We start from the raw sequence: 18,731 nt of genomic DNA, 5'->3' as shown, positions 1-18,731 counted from the left end.
CAGCACCCGCCCATTCAATGCAGACCGGTAGTACAACAGAAAGAATGTAGCCAGAGAGATCCACGCTCATGGCATAGATTATTTAGTTGGCATTTTTTCCCCCATATAGTAGAGCTATGCTTCCTTTTCCCTTCTAGTATCAGTGTAGGCACACAAAGTTCAACATCAAACATCTTATTTCCTCTGCAGTTGTAAGTTGCTTACATGCATTTCCTAATGGCTTCTGGAGACAGTTACCTGCACAGCATCCCCACGCCTTCAGTTCACCAATGCAATATCTTACACACAGCCTGCACAGGTCAGTCAGGCCTGCCAACTTTTCTAGGTAGCCTAAAAGTTAGGTACTCCACGTTCAGTATTGCAACGTACACATTCCCTTAGGCCCATAATCTTAATCATCCTTCTAATATTGGGCTGCTGATGTGGGATTTAGGTTTCTTTGTTTATCCCTTTTGTTCTTATTTCTGCTCTTTGGAGTGGGTAAGTGCTTTTGGATTGATCCAACTCACTCTGCTTTTTCTTTGCAGCCTGACGCCCGTCTTTATTCTTTGCATCTCTCTCAATAGAGGAATAGATCATAGACTTGCCTGTTTTTGGCACAGCAGTGAGGTAAACACAGAAAATAGAAATGAGCTATTCACCCGAAATGGCATATTTCTCCCTTCTCCCCTCTCCCCATCATAAACATGCATTTTCCCCATGACAGCATGTTTCTAACTTACAGGTCACCCTTTGGTCCAGACCTATGAGCTCCTGAGGACTAACGCATTTGCTTCTCGTCCCAGGTACAGACCCATGTAGCAAGCAAAGCACAGGTCCACACTACTTGCCATTTGCATCTGTAAGTTAAGCTACATAGATAACCGTGAGGAAAACAAAACAAAACAAAAGAACAAAGCAAAACAAGACCAACCCAAACACCAGAATGGCAGAACGGTAAGTAAATGAATTAATAAATCACTCTGTGGTGGCACTGAATCCACAGGAAGGGAAGGAAACTCTTGGGAAACCATTTTGATAGTTAGGAAATAGTCTTTGATCCTACTGGGAAGCCTAAAAGATCAGCTGCAGATTATAGTTAAGGATGTCATAATGGAGATGAGCCAATATACAGCAAGTTGTGAGGGTATTATGCTAAAGCAGTAGATAGTTCTTTCAGTAGTGTATAAAGGACATTTGCGGGAAGGGTTATGAGGAGATATTTCTTAATCATCTTAGATTAGAACGTACAGTTCAAGGCATTTAGAAAAAAACAATAAAGAAATAACAATGGTTATTTTTAACTATTTGCTGTGTTTACAAACTTTTAAGTGCTTTATAGAGACCACTTTAAAAAAGTGCTTTGGCTGCTGGACTGGAAAAGATCACCTTAACTATTACCTCTTTGCCAACTAAAGCTTAGCCTTCAAGAGGATAGTGCCCAACCTATTCTACCTCGCCAAATCACCCAAAGTGGGTGATCAGCTCAGGCTATCATGAATTATTGCCAAGATTTCCCAGGCTGAAGGACTTGCTTGGCAAGAGGAAACACATCTTGAATTTCCTTTCCTATGGGATGGGAGACAGCCCTACAAAAGACTTTGACAGCATTCCCTAAGAAGGGGCTCTTAGAAATTATACTGAGTTGAACATAGCATCTTCATGGAGGACTGATGGCACACAGCATGCCTACTGTGATATCCTTCCTTAGATAGCAAAACCATAGCCTTGCTCTGGAATGAAGGCAGCCAGAAAATAAAAATTTCATTGCTACCAGAAGATGTACATTACGTTATTATTAACATTTCTCTGAAAATACCTGGTCATCTATCATATCTTAAACAATTCTGTGATTTGAAAGAAGTCCACAAGTAGTTTAGGCAGTTAATTACCCACTTGAAGTGAAAGAGCAGAGTGTTCCTGTGTACTTTCCCATAGCTCTGAGGTGCTCAGTAACAAACTGTAATGGGAACTCATTGGCAGCTTTCTAAAAAACCCCCAACTCTTGAAAGAGCAAAGAGAAACTGTGAGCAAAAAAGAAACACACGGGAAAAAAGAAGAGTACTCTGCTAAAATTCAAATATCGCACATAGTATTTGAATGTGTTTGGAGATGGTCGTGTTTAGATGCACAGCTCATCAAACACAATTGTCTGACAATGTGTGGTTCTGCCATTGAAGGTCCCATTGCAGATCCCAAACAATGGCCCTTTTTCCATCATTTCATCTTGAGAAACAAAACCAAAAATCGTTGTGTGCTTTAGGGAGCTATTTTGTTAACCATACTTTGAAGCAAACCAAAAAATGCTGACTTGCTCTGATTTAATTTAGAGAACTGGCAATAACTGTTTCTGCAAATATGTAGTGGAAAAATACAGTGCACCTTTTTGATTCACAAGAAAACAAGGAAAGGTTGTCCCAAACCTGAATGTTCTTGGCCAGCTCCAGAAGTGAATATAACTAGAATTCAAACATTTTTAAAGTGCGATTCTTGCTTAAACTCACTGGAAAAATAAGTGCAAGGCAAGAAGGTTCAGAGAAAGGCAAACTTCTTAGAATTCTCTAGACATGCAGGGTATCTAAGTCAACATCTTAACTTATTCAGCAGGGCAAAGATGTCATGCAACAAATAGGAACCGTATATAACACACTCCCATTTTTCTACAACACAGATATTCTCCATAACCCTTTAAGTACCTGAGAAGTCAAAATGGCAGATAAGTTTTGCTCTTAGGTACCAAATCCAAAGCAGGAGTGTTAAATACCACAGCAACACAGCTGTGGTCCATTGTTAAAGCTCTTAATATAAGGAAACAATATAAATTGTGTCAGGATTTTAGGCTTTCCACAGATCCATAAGTATGGATCCCTGACATTCATCACAATAGAAATGGTATAACTTTTTTTTTTTTTTTTATTGTTGCTTGGTTGGGTTTTCTTCGCACTGTTACAACATAGCAGTGTTGATATTTGCCCAGGTCTTAAGCTTCAAGGCAAGCTATCTTCATAGAAGCAAGATAATATTCCAGGAAAAATAGTGATTTAGAATTTGAAATCCTGTTTTTCTTTCTCTGCCATTCATTTTCTTTCCAATAAAGCATTTGTCAGAAAAAAATGCACTTTCCAAAGCATCAAATTAATATTAGGCCAACTGGCAAACATCAGTTAATTTCAATACGTGCATAGAAATCTAGACCAGCTGGGAAACCAGTTCAATAATATGATTCTCTCCAACTTAGATGGATTAATGTACAATTTGACCTTAAAATATATATATTCCTTCATATTACTGGAAATCTTGTGGCTCTGTACGAAAGAGAGTAAACAGCACAGGATTATTAAATTTATACCTTAAGGTGCAACTGTGAAGAATGGGTACTTAGCAACAAGAAACAGAGGAGCACAAGATGTTCCATCCTAGTGGCACATTTTGCAAGGAAATAGAAAAGCTCACACCAATCTGTAACGTCTAGGCCAACGAACTGATCTCTACGAACAGCCCCAAACTTGTAATCAATAGGGAAATGACCAGACTTAAAAGCCTGTGTCTGACGAATATAACTTAGCTGCCCAAATTCCTAGACATTTGTCTCCTTACCATCACCATCTTTTCCAATTGGATTTAAATGAGTAATCTCAGTTTTAAAAGGTTGGTTCGATATTTCTGTTGGTTATTAAGGTCGGAGGAGTCAAGAGATGAAAACGCTAATTTCTGCCAGCAGATTGCCTGACATTTGAATAAGATTGAAAATTCCATCAATACGGCACATTTTTCTCAGCAAAAAAAAGTTCACGTAACTTCTCAGACATCAACCAGCAACCCTGAAAGAAGAAGAAAAAATGACAGCCACCTGGATGCTCTATACTGTGTCATCCGTTCCATGTTCACACAAATGGGAGTTACGGATTATACATCAGGAGAACAATCTAGGGTCCCCTCCAAAGCAAACTTCAGATCTGATTGGGGAAACTGTGGGAATCTGGAGGGGATGAACTCAGGGATGCAGCTAAAGGGCCAGTCAGGGAAATAAATCAGACATATAAATGAGAATAATCGCAAGATGAAGCTGATTACGCATTTTAGAAACTTAAGTGGAAAAAAGTGAAAAAAAGAAAACTTTTGAAATTACTCCAGAGTTACATAGATATATGAAAAGTTGAGGACTACTGCGCTTTTTGCTTCAAGACTATTTTTTCTTTCCAAGATACCCTAAGGAATGTAGATGATATTGAAAAAATATCCAGCTAACACCTGCATCACCAGCACATTAAACAGAGAAAAGAAAAAAAATAGAAAAGAAGAAAAATTTTAAACTGATGATTAATTACCAGATATTATTCCCTTCAGCATACCAACTGCACAGTTTCTGCTGTTCAGAAAGATTTGTGAATTCTTTCTCCAATTGATTAAGGTGTGATTAAATTTTTGCATATAACTTATGAAAAGTATGTTAGCATGTAGGTCTTTGAGGAATGAAACATGGGACACACGCTGCACTGTCCTGCTTCTGACGTTCAGCACTATCACATGCCCCTGAGGACGGTGTATCATCTCCCCATGGGCAACTCAAAAAGACAAAGACCTGCTGGCTTGCCCAAAAAAACCCTCTGTAATGTCCATCAGTTAGCGGCTGGTTTTGCTGAAAAGTGCCATCCTCTCACGTGCTCTCCAAACAGTTGTTTTGCAATGTGCTATTAAAGACAGAAATTCTGGGTCCCCTTTGTTTTTTTGAACTTCCTCTGGAACTTCATACAAATTTAAAGGAATTGAAGTAGAGCCACAAAAGCCTGCACCACTCTTCTAAAGACCACTGGTCAGCTCTGACCATATATACATATATATATATATTCATTTTATACATACATAAAGTTAAATTCTAGGGAAAGGAAGCCCTCATTTTATATGCATATTCAAACTCAGTCAATGCTGTGGAATAATATTGTCTGTAGCTGAGGTTTCTGTACTGATAGTGCTGAACATCTATACATTCAATATATACAACATATATACAACAATCTAACATTCTATAAGAAGGGCCGGAGGGCAGACCCGGGGAACTATAGGCCTGTCAGTTTGACCTCAGTGCCGGGGAAGCTCATGGAGCAGATTATCTTGAGGGTCATCACGCGGCACTTGCAGGGCAAGCAGGCGATCAGGCCCAGTCAGCATGGGTTTATGAAAGGCAGGTCCTGCTTGACGAACCTGATCTCCTTCTATGACCAAGTGACGCGCTTGGTGGATGAGGGAAAGGCTGTGGACGTGGTCTACCTTGACCTCAGTAAGGCTTTTGACACCGTTCCCCACAACATTCTCCTCGAGAAACTGGCTGCTCGGGGCTTGGACTGGCGTACGCTTCGCTGGGTTAGAAACTGGCTGGATGGCCGGGCCCAGAGAGTTGTGGTGAATGGAGTCAAATCTGGTTGGAGGCCGGTCACTAGTGGAGTCCCCCAGGGCTCGGTACTGGGGCCGGTCCTCTTTAATATCTTTATTGATGATCTGGATGAGGGCGTCCAGTGCACCCTCAGTAAGTTTGCAGACGACACCAAGCTAAGTGCGTGTGTCGATCTGCTCGAGGGCAGGAAGGCTCTGCAGGAGGATCTGGATAGGCTGGAGCGATGGGCTGAGGTCAACTGCATGAAGTTCAACAAGGCCAAGTGCCGGGTCCTGCACCTGGGCTGCAACAACCCCAAGCAGAGCTACAGGCTGGGAGATGAGTGGCTGGAAAGCTGCCTGGCAGAGAAGGACCTGGGAGTATTGGTTGATAGTCGGCTGAATATGAGCCAGCAGTGTGCTCAGGTGGCCAAGAAGGCCAACGGCATCCTGGCCTGTATAAGAAGCAGTGTGGCCAGCAGGTCGAGGGAAGTGATTGTGCCCCTGTACTCGGCTCTGGTGAGGCCGCACCTCGAGTACTGCGTTCAGTTTTGGGCCCCTCGCTACAGGAAGGACATGGACGTGCTCGAGCGAGTCCAGAGAAGGGCGACCAAGCTGGTGAGGGGTCTGGAGAACAAGTCTTACGAGGAGCGGCTGAGGGAGCTGGGCTTGTTCAGCCTGGAGAAGAGGAGGCTCAGGGGCGACCTCATCGCTCTCTACAGTTACCTGAAAGGAGGCTGTAGAGAGGTGGGGGTTGGTCTATTCTCCCACGTGCCTAGTGACAGGACGAGGGGGAATGGGCTAAAGTTGCGACAGGGGAGTTTTAGGTTGGATGTTAGGAAGTACTTCTTTACCGAAAGGGTTATTAAGCATTGGAACGGGCTGCCCAGGGAGGTGGTGGAGTCACCATCCCTGGAGGTCTTTAAAAGACGTTTAGATGTAGAGCTTAGGGATATGGTTTAGTGGAGTACTTAGTGTTAGGTCGGAGGTTGGACTCGATGATCTTGAGGTCTCTTCCAACCTAGAGAAATCTGTGAATCTGTGAATCTGTGAACATGAGAAGCAGGAGTTTATCTATCTATCTATATATATAATTAAACTAAGAGAAGAATTTGATTAAGTTTCAACCAAAATACAACAAACAGAATAATCTCAAACAAGACCTAAATGGTGTTGCATCAACTTGTCTGCTAAATATACTAACACCTTCAAGAAAGCTTCTAAAAAACCTTCAGAAAGTGTAAAAAAGTTTATTTGAATTAAATAACAACCAGCTGTTTTCTAATAATTGAATTTAAAATCTCTACATTGGTCCATTTCCATATGTCCTTGTTGCAGTCATGGGATTTATGAGCTCCCTCTCGTGGCTATGTTAACAAATAGGGACTGTTTTTTTTCCAGCCCAGCAGTCGCTGTAGATTAATGGGTGACACCAAAGGGCAGTTTGTCATTTTCTGAAGCAGGAATTGATTTTAATCTCCTCAGCAGCTAGATGAGTCACCAGAGCTCCTGCTGAATCACCTGTCACCACCTCTGGTAGATGTTTCTTTGCTGCCTCAGGACGTGTAGGAAGACTGGCAGTATCCATACACAGTGCCAGAAGGAGGCAGGGTGAGTTGGTGCTGGTGGGATCCTGCACCTCCAGCTATATCTCAAGGCTGGTCCTGTGAAGTTGTGCAGCATGCCACCAGCCTAGGGCAGAGGTGATGCTCCTACACACCATGGAGCACAACTCAGGCAGGAACTTCTGGGTCCCAGCAGCCCCAGGGGAGCAATTCTCCCTCTGTGGGTCCTGCCACTGCTTCGTTTCCAGAAGGGAATCCAGGCTGGTTTGCTCCCACCGGTGCCTGTCCTCCCGCAGGAGCCAACACCTCTGCCAGTGTCAGTCCAGGGGTCAATTAATGAGCAGGAGAAGAAGCATCAAGAAGAAACATCCACACCCTCATGTAGGATGAGCTACGGGGAGAGCACAGACTGAGAGAACAGCAGAGAGCTTTGCAAAGCAAATTAAACGTTTCTGAAACCAGGGATTTCAGAGTTTGGAGGCTGAGTTGAAAACTGCATTTTCAAAAATAAAAGGTCATATTGTGCAAGCGTATCATATGAGTTTTGGCAATAGCTGTTTTTTACGCTGACAGAAGACAATTTACAAACTTATGGTACCAATTTGAAGACAGCCATTAAAGGCATGACTAAGATTTCCCATCTATTTTTAACACAAGCAAAATGGAAAGAGCAAAAATGCTGTTTCTTTCATCCTAGATTCATCTTTCCCTTAAACCAAACGCACTGTCTCCAGAGACCGTTTGTCATCTTGCCATTAAAAGTTGGTCTGGAGGCTTAGCAAGTTAACCCTAGACAAATTTGGTTTTGTGCACATGGCAACAAATGAGCAAATCCTGCATATCTGCTAATTTTGGAAACATACTTACTGAAATGTATTGGAGGCTCCATACCATAAGAATAACCATACAGCCCTGCAGCCTTCAGAGTAACAGATCCCCTATTACTCATTTTAAACCCAGGAAGTTTGATGAAGAAAAGTTCACTTATTAAAAATAATTAGTTAAAATTCATCAGTAGCACTTTTTTCTTGCAGAACAATAGTACCCACTAACAAGACTATCAATATTGTGTGAAGTTTCCAACCAGAGGTCCCAGAAAGAAGCATTTAGTTTGTGCAAAAATTAATTTCAAACCATTTGTATATGCTCATTTGCTACAATGACATATGCAAAGATGATGCTTAAAATGCACAAATGGCTAAAAGTCTCTTGTTGCACCAGTTGCTACCTGGCTGCAGTGCAGGTCTGCCTTCTCTAAGCACGCTCACCTGATTGTGCAAATACTCATTGTAATGATTAGACCTCAGGCTTCTTATTTTTAAATACAGTACACCTCCCCGCCCCCTCCTTCCTCAGGACTTTTAAGGCCTTCTCTCATTGCAGTCATCAGAGTTTGGATCCAAACTCTAAGACACAAATCCTTAGTCACAAGACATGTTGTCAGCCAGGGAAGTTAAATACTTCAGCTGTAAAGAGCAAGCGACAACAAAGCTGCCTCGAAAGGCCCCTCAACCCATCAAGCTGCTGTACAAACTGCAGCACAAGCTCAGTTCTTCCTGCAAGCAATTATTTCACATTAAGCAGCATTTTCCTTTTTCAGAGTCTCAAAGGAAAACAAAGCAACCCAAACTGACAGCCCAGAAGAAAGCCAAGGGCTCCAAAAGGCAGACTTCAGATGGAAGGAGAACAACATTATGTCAAGTGCTCCATGGCCACGAGGAGCTGCTGCCTGCAAGAATGACCACAGCACCAGTCTGATCTGTGGGTGACCTCATATTGCCTGTTTTCTGGTGTTTATGGTGGCATTTCACTGCTGTGCTGTTGCGCTCAGCTCCCCATGGCTGGGGACTGCAGAACGTTTTCCATGGCTGTGTTGTTTCTGCCTGGGGCACACCTGGTGATGCAAATAGAAATTAAAGGTTTCTCCCTTCGCTTCCCACCCTCACCCTCCTGTAGATTAGGGGCTGGGAGGGAAAATGAACTTCAGAGATCACTCCCACCTTCAGATCCTAACACAGGTAATTCTGCAAATAGTTTAATTTTGAGCTGAAAACACAAGCAGCAGAGAAGAGTTTAATTTTGAGAAAATTTTAAGTGAAAAGCCGATCCAAAATGACATCTCAAAAGTACGCATTTCACCAGACTGCTTGTCTAACCCAGTCCTGTGCTGGGAACACTGCAGAACAGGCTCGGAGCAACGTGATCGCAGTGATAGCTAGCACTGCACTGTGAATTATGAACTGCAGATGCAGAGTTTGGATAAGACTTTCAAATGCTGAAAGGCTACACTTGGAATCTGATTTTCCAGAAATCTAACTGTTTTGGCACATTTTAACTCCGCATATGTAGATTAATTTTTTTTTTCTTCTTCACATCAAGGCAGAAAGAACTAGGCAGACTAACAATACACACATTGTAGAGATAATGCCTTTGGGGAAAAACAATACTTTGTAGCTAATTTACTTAGGAAGGTAAGTGATATTCGTATCCTTGATTAGCTAGCATGATATTTAAAGATGCTGCAAATCCTAATTACATTACATGCTATGAAGCAGATATAAGACAAAAACCTGTTTAATAGTTAAGCCTGTTGCTATAACAACCACATTTCAAGGACATGGATATACAACACACACACAACAACATCCGCATTAACAAAATGTCTCATTACATTTGAACTTTACCTGGCAAAAGAACCAATTAAATTTGTTCAAAAAAGGGGGGGGGGGGGGGGGGGGGGGGCGGGGAGCAGGGGGGTTCTTTTGTTACTGTCAAGAGAGTCTGGTCTTTAAACTCCAACAGTCTCTCCAAGAGAAATTTGCTATTTAATTTTGAATGTCTCTAAATGTTTCCCCTCCAAAGAAAGGAATACAACCTCAGTATTCCCACCTCAGTCAAGCAGACATTTAGGCATCTGGCTGTTTCCACTTAAGTGGGTGGGAACGTTGCTTTTGATGCACATTGTGCCATGCTCAAAAGACATGCGTTCTTCCAACCTTTGTCCACAAAATTGAGAAGGAAGAACAGAAACGAATGCTTAACAAAATGTAGCAAGTCGGGCAAGGAATTGGTAGATTATTTATATATTTATTAACAAATCAAATAGTCATTTGGCACACCTTTTTCCATCTTAGATATTTTTTAGCTGCCCACAATAGAAGGATAGAAGGTATAGAATAATACAATTAAAAAGGGGGAGAGAGAGAAGAAAAACTCCTATAAGTCAAGCTGAGACCAGCAGAGCTGAGTTTTCAGGGGAGTTCAAGAATGGCAGATGGCTTGTGATGCTCTCAATGAATATGAAGAATTTTTACAGACTAAGGAAGTTGCTCTACTTGAAAGCAAGAACGCACAAAGGACTGCTACACAGTAAAAGCCACTGATTGGGGTGCTAAGATTGTTACCTCAAAACGGAGAGTAAGGAGAATAAAAACTTTTGCATAATACTTTCAGCCATTTGCCTGCTCTAAACAGAGACACTACAAAGGACAGTGTTTATTTTCCACTACACAGTGATTATTTCCATCACATGAAGAGACTTCAGTTCAGCCTTCAAATATCCCACAGCTAGAAATACCAAAAGCTATTTGGACCTAGTTTAGGAAATAATGATTTTTGGCATAAGTATTCACAAAGAAATTTCCAAACACATAACAATATTGCTTAGGGGGGTCGATAATCATATTAATTCGTATAAAGGGATGAATATATAGCTTCCTCCTAGTTAAATCTGTTCTTCACATTGCCAGTCACGAAAAACACCAGTGGAGAGATGAGTGCATGTACACCTCTGATTTACAAATGGCTTGACATTTCTGTACGCTATTTCTCTGATCAGCGCACCTCAAACAATACGGCTCCAACAATAAACACAAATGACTTTGACTCACTCCATTCCCTCCTCCTCCTCAGTTTCTTGGTTTTCAATATTTACATATTCTAGGAAGACAGCCTTCAGAAGCAAGATTAAATTCAGAACAAGTTTCACAAAGCTTTCCAGAACAGCGACTTTGTTAATAATAAGCAGAAAATACAGGTTTCTCTACAGCTGTCTTTTACTTTCCTCTTGAAAATAGCTGCTGTGGCACTGAATTTATGTTATTGTTTTCATTTGACTGCACATCCTCTAAAGAAACAAGAGCACTGGAAACAGAAGTTGGTAACTGTTTTACGTTGTTCAAGGTTTCTGGTTTGAACACATACCATATAAGTAGTAAGGCAGTCTGCCAAAGACAGACCACAGAAAGAAGTTTAACAATAAAAATTACTTTTTTTTTTTTTTTGAGTGTAAACACAAACTCTGATGTCTGTTAGACTAAAATTGTTTACAGCAGAAGGCAGTAAGAATATTATGCCATCAATGATGAAAAAATGCAAGTTGCAGGCCTCCTGCTTAAACATAACCAGCCCCATCCCTATGACGTGCTTTTTGGCTGGATGAATTTGCAATCAGCCTCTAATACCGGTTTTTAACTTCAGAGGCTTTCGGGGCCTTTAAGCAATCTGCTTATCAATTACCAGACATACTCGACTCTTCCAATTTGGAGGACTAACAGGAGGAGTGGGGAAGGTTAACTGTATGACAAAATGTGTTACTGCAGCGGTCAGAGTCAGGCTGAACTCCTAACCAGCCCATGTGAAAAGGGGGTTTGCCCCCTGATTTCAAAGGAGATGAGATTCCACCCACTGACCTGATGTGTTAATTCACAGGCATAATGTGGAAGTAAAATAAGCTGGTAATGTGTAGAAGAAGTGAAGCTAATGACAGTAAACAGAAGCCCTAAGCTCTCAGCTGTTTACTCAAAAATATGTTAAAGAAGTGAGATGAAGATCAGGAAATCTAAATCTATGGTCTTGATTTACAGGATCCTATACAAACAAGTTAAAATTTGTGCACTCTGCTTGATTCCTATCATCTAAAGCTCACAGAAACCTAAACTAAACATATAAATCAGGTTACTCATTAGCTTCTGTCTAATTACAGGAAAAGACTGACAAAAAGGGAAGAAATTGCCTCATCATTTCACTGACATTAACAGGCAACACACTCACACCTGTATCCAGGATACAGCCATCATCTTCTATACCGCACTCTTTTCTTCTTAACAAGACAGGTGTATGAGAAAAAGTAATCTTTTATTTAAACCAGGTGATATATCTGAAAAAAAAAAAAAAAGGCTATCAGGAATATCATCTCTAGTTCAGTTATTTTGTAGCCTCACGCGTCTTGAGGCCAGTGAAGAGCTTCAGAAGAGCAATCATGCTTGCACCGCAGTTTCTCTACAAGAAAAGCTTGGACACATCCGAGACACGCACCAGAGCGCAGAAGCCTTCAGGTCCCTGCCAGACCCTGCATGAGCAGGGTCCCAGGTGGAGGGCAGGTGGTGAAGCTTCCTCAGTATTATCGTGATGTGTGCTAGACACGTTATTCCATTTGCTTCCCTTTTGGAGTGCTGTATTGATTACCCTGGTGTTCATTTTCCTATCGCTAGTCTCCTTTAGTCCCCAGTGCAATTTTAAAATTACAGGCAACTGTGAGAACAGTGTGCACAAAGTACCTGATGTTAAATATGTCATCTATCTCCACTAAAACCTTTTGGTTATTCAGTATAAAAACTGGCAAGAAGACAGATAGCATCCTTGAGATATTTCAGCAAATTTTATCTATTATCAATTATTTATGCCCAATTTTGGTTACAGGTGTGAGACTGTTGTTGTTGTTTTGATTTTTTTTTCCAACAGTTTCCAATCCAAGGCTTTCCATGCTGGATTCAATTACAGCTAAGTTATGAGATAAAGTTGGGATAAATGTTGCCTTCCTCAGACAGGCTCTAGTGAGGCTGACCATCTACCTGGAAGGCATAAGGACCGGGCTGAGCTCCAGCTCAGCAATGCGACGCCAAGGGCTGCCTCAGGGCCTCCACTATACAGGATCACAATGATCCTTTCAGTTTGCCTGTACCATCAGCAACACCACTAAGTGGCTCTTGCTTCTCAATGAAAAGGGGAAATAAAGAGTTATTTCACAGAATCTTCTGAAAAGTCCAGAAATCTTTCCTATCCCAACCAAAATGTCAATGCCTTGACCGGAAGAGAAGTACATACCCGAAGTACACAACCCACAGATCTTTAAATCCCTGTTTCTAATACAATGGCTCACGAAAGCCTAGCTCAGGCATGCCCTGCTCCCATTCTGCCCCGTGAAGATGGTTTCCTGAGCAGTCTTGTTCAAGGTGCTCGTGGAGGTAGAAGACTGCGTATCAAGAATGTGAAACGACCAAGCACATCGTAGGAGATCACAAAAGCTATCTCATGAAGGGCATGGACGTGAAGTCATGAATTATGGCCTTCATAGTATTGCAGCTCTGTGCTAGGGCAGCACCTTTCATATGGAAAACACATCCTTTCTGGAAGAAAGGCCCACAGGAAAACAGGTCAAGCGCAGAATGTTAATTTACATCCAGGGATCAGCATACAGAAGGTAATGCATATATCCATGGCAGGTTAGCCGGGCTGAGGGCGCTCCAAGAGCTCAGCACAGCCATTCATGCTTCGCCCACCTGAAGGTCTGGCCCTCTCTTCCCTACAGCCACTAGAGGTCAACCCAAGCACGCACTTCACAGCACCCCAGCTCCAGCTGGTGCAGGAGCCCCACGCCCGGCACTTGTGGCCATGGGTTGATGAGCTGGGTTAGGGGCACTGCTGGCCCCCGGGAGAGGGTCCTGCACCCCTCGTGGAAAGCTGGAGCATTGCCAGGGGCTGCGCAGCCCCAGCCCGGAGCAGCCCCACAGCCACCCCGGAGCCAAGTAGGCCTCATCCGGCCTGCAGAAAATGAGGGGACGCAGGCACCTGGAGAGCGAGCAGGATGACACACAGAGCTCGTTATGGGCGAGGAGTCATGATGCTCTTCTCAACTGTGGCCGATGGTCTGCTCAGACTGAAATACAACCTCAGGAAACCCCTATCTGCTTTTATGCAGAACGCTTCCAAACACGCTTCATGTGTTATTCAGATTCTCCATGAATTCCAGAGACGGTAACCAGTTCTTATTTCAGTGCAGGCATGCTTTTTTTTTTAATATTATTATTATTTTTTTAATCTGCCCTTGGACCCTGTGTAACAATCCAGCAGTTCTGATTCCAAGAAATTAGTGGGTAGACAGGCTGGTTCAGTGGAAAACAGCTCTCCAAACATTCAATAACCCCCAAGAAACAGATATTTTATGGCAAGTCTAACACAACTGAACACTGTTATGAACTGATGTCTGTCATATCCACTGTTTTACTGCTGCAACTTGATAATTTCCTCCCAATCTGAATGTTTTTCAGTGTGCTGCTGAAGTTACCCATTTCACCAGTCTTTTTCCAACACAAATGCACAATAACATCTGCCTAACCTTCTAGCACTATCAACAACCATTTCCAACACCCCAATTAATTTTGTCACCTTCCTGTATAGCCCTTGAGCAATGCAGGAGGTGGAAGGTGCTGGTTCAGCCTCCACTGCTAGAAAAGAACAATTCCTCAACAGGTTTTTCTCAATAAATAGAGATTTAAAGTTAAGGTAACAGCAGATTCAAGTTGTTGTTGTCTTATGAAAACCTCTATACTAAATGAAAATATTATTATAAGCCTTAGTTTTCTCCTTACTGACGTGCCAGCATTATAAATGAACTATCAGAATTGTGACTTACTGTAGAACACAAACTGTGACATATGGTGATGGTAATAGCGTTTCAATTTCTTTTTACGACAGTAATCCCATTTTCTGCAAGTAATTATATGTATTTATTACACACTGCAAACTGCTTCATAGCTTTAATAACTTGCTATCTCACACTGTTTCCAGAAACCAGAATCCATATTCAATTTTCACGTCTGGAAATTTAGGACAGTAATTGCACTTAATTATTAGAAATTTTATAAGGTCCTTGGTATTCTGTGCCTATTTAGAAGAGATTGCAAATTTAAAATTATTCTCTTCATCAGTAAAACATACCCTCATCTTTTGAGTTTTTCTTGTACTATTCTGCAGTTTTTGTTGTTGGGGGAAAAAAAAAAAAGAACAAACTAGGAATATGGTTCTTAAGAGACCACAGCAGAAGTACACATTGTTTTCTCGAAAATAACCTCCTACAGCTAAAGAAATGCTCAAGAAATAGGTATTAGTTTAGAAAGTCTTTAAAAGACTTCAGACTTTCTGAACTCTTTCCCAAATGCTAAGAGCAGACCCAACAGACACCCCCACAACGTGCTTTTGGCGAGCGAATGTTGCCCGCCCTTCCTGCTGAAGCTTGCCTGCTGTGCACCAACAATGCAGAGGCTCCTGGGGCAGTGAGGTGGCCAAATATTTATTGCTGGCCTCAGCAGCAACAAGGGAGTTCTGAGCTCCATCACTGCCCTCCTTCCTCAGCCCTCCCTAGAGGACAGGATCTAGAAGGGGATCCTGGGCTGCGAACATGGACAGGACTTCTTCTCCCTGGTGGGATCTTCCTGCCCACCCAGTCTCCTGCTGCTGTCCCTCACTGGTACCCACAGTAGTTCCCCAGGTGATGCACTATGTCACTCACAGTCCCCAGATGCTTTCCTATCGTTTCTCCCTGTTGAGAGACTCCCCATTTCCAGTGCTGGGAAAGATGGTGAAAATAACAAATGCAACTTCAGCAAGAAGAGGCACAGGGCATGAAACGAGGAAGGTTGCTTCCTACATCAGGCCAGGGTTCTCATGTATTTCAGACATGACTTTAGCCACTCCAAAGTTTAAAAAAAAAAAAAGAAAAAAAAAGAGTTGGAAAAGCCTTCTCAGACCTCATGAATCATTCCCAACTAATGAGAGTAAGATGTGGTTCAGCTATCAAATAAACACGCGTTATCTGCACAGCCTTGGCGGACGTGACTGCATGGCTGCAGCTCATCAGCAGTGCCTCAAGCTTCCAGCGATTTGAATAAACAGGTAAAGATTAAGTTTCACTTTGCTTTTTTACAGTTGCATGTACTGATTTATTTGGTAACTGAAAATCCTCAAGGAAGACAGTGCTAAATGCACTGGTGAGTTCCTATAAGGTTAAATTCATTCTTCTACCTGTAAGATTTTAGTAATTTACAGAAAGAAAACAGTGGCTTCACAAATTTCTCCAGGCCTCTTCCTACCCTAGGTTTTCAGCCATTAGGTTCTGAAGGTAGGATGAACTAGAATAACCAATTATAGCACATCTGGGGAAAAAGGAAAAACAAGAAAACAAACAATGCTTTAAGTTTTTTGTCTGTTTGTTTTAAATTCTGCTGGCTCTTCACTTCTGTCTGCAGACAGATACCGAATGCTTGGAGAAACGCATTTTAAAACGTTGTGGCTCTGAAAGACAGCAGTCATAGTCGTGTGTATGGATGGGAAGGTATATCAGAACGCTCACACAGTCCTGGCAAGCTGTATCATTGAAAAATGGGTCAAAGAGCTTCCACAAAGATACTCTAAAGCAGGCAAAATTCCCCCTGACGCCACCAAGACTGCTGCTTAGATAAAGGCTGATGTCTCAGATCATAGGAAGGGAAAGCACATTGGTGAGCAAATTTCATCACAACAGAGACAGTTCAAGCAGTCCACACCAGGAACATAACCATAGTGATAATAATTAAAAATATTAATTGGATGTGTGACTTTTGTTTGTTTATAATTTCAGCAAAACTCCATATTTCACAGCTCCATATAAAATAAGAGCTTTATGCATTTACACATCTAACTTAGGAGCAGAGTTGGCACTTTCCTAAATCAATATATTTTTTTCCAACACACCTGTATTTAGAGAATATTAAAAAATAAATTAAAAAAAAGTGCATCACCTAAATGCAACTCACTCGGGTCTGTCGTTGTGGGTGGACCAAATCAGCCAGTCCAGTGACAGGCCTGTGACAACCAAACAAATGATGGTCATGGCCATTGTAATACATCAAATATTACAGAGGGAAATTTTTCCCATCTTCTGAAATGTAAATACAACTTCTGTTCTAGAGATGTGTGGAGATGTAACCAAGCAACACTTGATAGCTCATAAGCAAATCCTAAAAACATCTTGAGGAGACTACTTTCCATTTTTAATCTGTCTGTGTAGAAATAAGGGTTCTCAGACAACTGGGGTTGATTTGTGATGGCGTGCAGCACGTTATCTTTGTGAAGAGCAGGATTGGATGTCTAGCATTCCACCATCACCAAACCATCCAGGAACCAAGGCTCTATCCTGGATCCCCCCCTGCTCAGACCATTCCTGTGGTTTCACTGGCACCAGCGTTTGGTCACAGCCAAGACAAAAGACCCTCCCTCTTCTCGTGCGTTTCTTTTTCTTCCTGTTCCTGCCCCTAGCTGGGCAGCCCGACCCCTTCCTGTCTGCCAGGCACCAGCCTCAGCAGCTGGTTGGATTTAGCTGGCCAGGAAAATTGTGAAGCTTTTTGTTCTGTTAGTTAAATTGCTTCCTACGTGTCCAAGCGAGCACCAAATGAACCAACCAGAGGCAAAACAGTAGGGGAGACATGGCTGGAGTGGGGAAGGTGGAGATGGAAGAGGTGGAGAAACACCTTCCCCACTGGACCTCCAACATTTTTCTGCCATGCTGAGCCACCAGGCAGTGCCCTACCTACCCTACTGGGAAATAGCGTGGACTGAGAAATACATTTCCCAGGGGTGGGAGGGCTGGGGGGGACATGGGACTGGAAACTGATGCATCCAAGAGCAACCTACAGCTTTATTATAACTATTCATCTAATAGTTTAGGCACAAATTTTTGGTAGTCTGGGGAGGCACAAAGGCAGTAAATACTGGCATAGTATTTCAGCCAATAAATATTTGCCAGTGTCCCCACCACCTGATTTTGTTGTGCAATAGGCTAACAGACTTTCATTTAAAGTAAAATTAAAATTTCCCCCAGCCTCTCTTCTTACAAGCTGCACAGAATGACTTGGGAGCTGCTCTGCTCTGAGTAATGCTTCATACACCAGTTGCAGCTCTCTCACTCTTACCTTGTGCTCAGCTCATCATAGCCACCTGCTGTTTTCTACATCGTATTGAGACTGCGTATGAAGCAACAGTCCTCTTCTATATACTTGCTCATATGCCTGTCTCTCAGGCTGGGCTCCAGCTGGCTCATCAGTATGATTGAAAAAAAAAAAAAAGGATAACAGAACGACTATCCTGAGGAAAGAGTCCAGCTACTTGTCCTCAGAATACAGCCTGTTGTAAAAAAACCAAAACCAACAATGACAACAACAAAAATGAACACAGTGAGGAAGGGTTCCTTTCCACGTGTTGTTTTTGGGGGTAGCAAGGATGTAACCAGCAGCAGGTTTAAAGACAGTCTCCCCCAGCAGTTTGATGTTTCTTCCTTACACTGACAGCCTGCCTCGCAGCTGTGTTTCAAATTAAACATGACAGACAAGTGATGCTACCGCAGAGGTTTGCTTGTGTGATAGATAGGAATATTGTTGCAATGACCTCAAGGAAACATTCGCAGCAAAAGACTCCTTGCTGTTTGGTAGTGCTCTGTAGTACAGTGAGATCTTGCAGCAGCTACAGCCTCCCTGAGATCTGTCAGGAAGGTTTACATTCATCAAGCACGTAACCGATGCAGTGCACAGGACAGCTTGCAGGCCACTTGTTTGCAACAACAATATCAAGATCTCACAATACTATATCTATACCTCTGGAGAGGCAGATAGAGATAACACGATCTTGAGAGACAGGACTTTTCGCTCTCTGTCAACCGAACGTTCAAGTAAAAACACTAGTGTAGGATGTTTAATGCTTCATCTGTGTCCAGCAGGGTGACATATA

At 42.3% G+C, this 18,731-nt stretch overlaps 1 long non-coding RNA gene across 6 annotated transcripts in view; it reads right to left on the bottom strand.

Moving 5' to 3' along the window:
- The window catches only part of LOC308200030, a 101,319-nt gene that overhangs the window by 16,456 nt on the left and 66,132 nt on the right, over positions 1-18,731 (bottom strand). The window lies entirely within an intron of this gene.

The sequence above is a fragment of the Anser brachyrhynchus genome (assembly GCF_964034855.1).
Source record: "Anser brachyrhynchus genome assembly, chromosome: 9".
Taxonomy (NCBI): domain Eukaryota; kingdom Metazoa; phylum Chordata; class Aves; order Anseriformes; family Anatidae; genus Anser; species Anser brachyrhynchus.
The sequence above is the reverse complement of the archived record's forward strand: the minus strand, read 5'-3'. Positions and strand labels throughout refer to the sequence as shown.